The 2,858-nt window shown below is 38.0% G+C and overlaps 1 long non-coding RNA gene across 1 annotated transcript in view; it reads left to right on the top strand.

The window, feature by feature from the left end:
- The first annotated feature begins 541 nt into the window (after positions 1-541).
- LOC101854911 overlaps positions 542-2,858 on the top strand; it is a 43,771-nt gene continuing 41,454 nt past the window's right edge. Inside the window, exon 1 of the long non-coding RNA XR_221133.3 lies at positions 542-2,101. This is a non-coding gene — a long non-coding RNA (uncharacterized LOC101854911). The remainder of the gene's footprint in view (positions 2,102-2,858) is intronic.

Raw genomic sequence — 2,858 nt, 5'->3', positions numbered from 1 at the left:
ATTAATAAATTATAGCGTGCACTTATCATCTCTTTCGGGGCGAAAACACGATACTAATTTATAGTGTTAAGATAAAAATGTGTCTTAATAGGAAAGCAAGGATTCACCCGTTTCCTTTGACAATACCAATCATTGCCGCTCTTAGTCTTATCTAGATTTCCATGGCACGTGTAACACAAATTGGGCAGCTCTGCTTTGACGATATAACTACACTATTCTAGAAGAACAGCTAGATCGTTGCACAGATATTGTTTGGAGAGGCAAAATCTTGTAAATGCATTGGAAAAAAAGAGGGCATCCTTTGTCCAATTGGTTTTATTGTTTGTTAGTTTGTTGGCTTTTTTTTTGGGGGGGGGGAGGGGTTTGTTTGTTTTGGGGGTTTTTCCGGGGGGGGGAGGGGTGCAGGAAGTTTTTGGCTGTTTTTTTTAGTAACTGTCTCAACTCAATAGCAAGTTAAAACGATGTAAGGGGTTGGGTTGGTGGCGGGAGTGGGTTGTGGATGGGTGGGAGTGGGGAATGGGAGAGAGGGTTCAGGGTTCAGATCAGAAGGTGTCGTGCTAAGAATGTTAATGTTTGAGAGTTTAAAAAATCCCCGACACCACTCACTTTAACAGATTGACAAAAACAGTCAAAGAGCTGCACCTGAAAGGAAACGATTCCAAAAAAAGTGAATTCTTTCACACTTAACATTTTACTCACAGACTTTAAAAGTGAGGACGTTTGAATATTTGAAACATGGAGATGGAAGTGGGGTTAAGAGGGGGGGGGGGGCGGCGATGGTTAAAGCAGGAGTGGCAAAAAGTGCGTTTGCTGTTTTACAGGAATGTGTTATGAGAAAAAAATCTTGTGATTCACCTCCATACACTCCCCAACCCCCTGCCCCCCCCCCCTTTTCACAATTCACAGCCACCTTTCAGTGTTCAGAATTCAGTGCAAAGTATCTAAAGAATGTGAGGATGCGGGAATTTGAATTTCGGGGTGCAGGGGTGGGGTGGGAGTGGAGGGTTGATGCTTCAAAGATGCTATAAAGAATGATCTAAAACGTTTTACTTGTAAAGAGATCCTTCACAGGCTGACAAATGCTCGCTCCATTTCCGCTGCTGATCCAAACATGATCTATTGACAAGTGATAGGATTCGTATCCTTCTGGATGATCCCTTTTTCCCTCGTTTCTCAAATGCCACATCTTTCTTATGTGAAGTCAACGGCCGAGTCGCAGTTTTCAGAAAAGTAAGAATATTCCAGCAAAAAAATGTTAGACTCCTTGAAACATCTCCTTGCAGATTTACTGCACAGTAAGTTGTGGCACAGATTATTGAACAATTTCTGAAGTTCGGAATTTTGTGAAACAAAACAAATAAAAACAGTAAATAAATAAATAAACAAAACAATAACCCCCCCCCCAAAAAAAAAAAAAAACAACCTATGAATAAATAATAAAAAATATTTGTAAATTCAAAATTCAAAAACAAATTATAACCCAAAGTTATTCTACATCTTTCTATGCAAGGGAAAAATAAACGTTTCATCCCGAATGAGTTCACACTGCAGCAAATAATTTCTGGAAAAAAATAGACCATCTCTAATTCTTCTGAAACATCTTAAGTACAGTGATAACATAGTTAGAAGGCCATTAACTATAAAAATTGCGGGATAGTATTGTTGGCCGTATGAAAACATTCCTAACCACAACGAAAACGTCTCTGACAAGCGGAGTTTTGAAGTCCTTTCATGTAGGCTTCCTAATATGGAAAACATCGAGGGACAATGTAACGAGGTTTCGAAAATAATATAATAAAGATCTAACAAAGTGTAAAGGTCAATGAACAAAATTAATATTAATATTATAAGAATTAAGGTTTAAGTAGGTTCCCTAATTTCGAAAAATGTGCAAATTCGGTATCCACCGAAACTTGAATATACGCTCTTGGGACAGTGGGGAGTACAAACGCTGCTGAAAATATACGCGCACGGGGATGGAAACGTTAAAATTTAGACATGTGGCAAGTTTAATCTTGCCAATTTGTTTGCTAACCCCACTGTTTGTCTCTAGCACTCACGAATGGAAGTCAAGGAAGGACGTCTATTGTAACGACAGAAGGTGAGTGAAAAATGTGGGGGATCGTGGTGAAATCAGGCGCTCGTCAAAATAAGGAAACCAAAGAAACCGAGATTTTTCTGGTCACTCTGCTATTATTTTGTTCGATTTTTTGTCGTTTTTTAAAATCAGTATTATCTGTTATGCCCATTTAAAAACACATTTATGTATGAATGTTTTAGTTTTAGTAAGTGTTTTACAGCACTTGAAACACAATAAGATCATATAAGTGCCGAATTATGAATGAATTTTACTGTAAAACTTTGATTGAAGGCACAAGAAAATGTAAAGTTGCTGTTTAAAAAACCCCTCAAGCTTTAGAAGTCATTAAACTTTGACGGTCATTTTCTCGCTAATTTTGCTGCAGACACCAGCAGGCGACCCCATCTCATTCAATCGCAAATATCCCAATTTGTATTCCAGACAGCAGATGAGATTTTCTTTCATCAACAGCAAGGCAAATTAACAAGCTTTATCATTATACCAAGAACTCTTTCTGCTAAAAAATATTTGACGAGCGTCTGATTCCACCTTGTCATGACACAAATTGTAAACATACGTGCCACAATAACGTTCTTGATATCTTGAAGACTACAAGGGTAAAAACAATAGAGTCACATGTTAGTGATTTTAAAGAAATAATAGATTTAGAGTTCATTACCTCATTTATTAGAGTGGCAGGACTTACTGCAAAGAAAAGCAACGAACTCACAAACTCCCTTCAGGAGACAGCAGAGAAAGCCAGTCATTGGATCTGGTT

Source organism: Aplysia californica, unplaced genomic scaffold (assembly GCF_000002075.1).
Source record: "Aplysia californica isolate F4 #8 unplaced genomic scaffold, AplCal3.0 scaffold01043, whole genome shotgun sequence".
Lineage (NCBI taxonomy): Eukaryota > Metazoa > Mollusca > Gastropoda > Aplysiida > Aplysiidae > Aplysia > Aplysia californica.
Note: the sequence above shows the minus strand (reverse complement) of the source record. Positions and strands in the feature narration are given on the sequence as shown.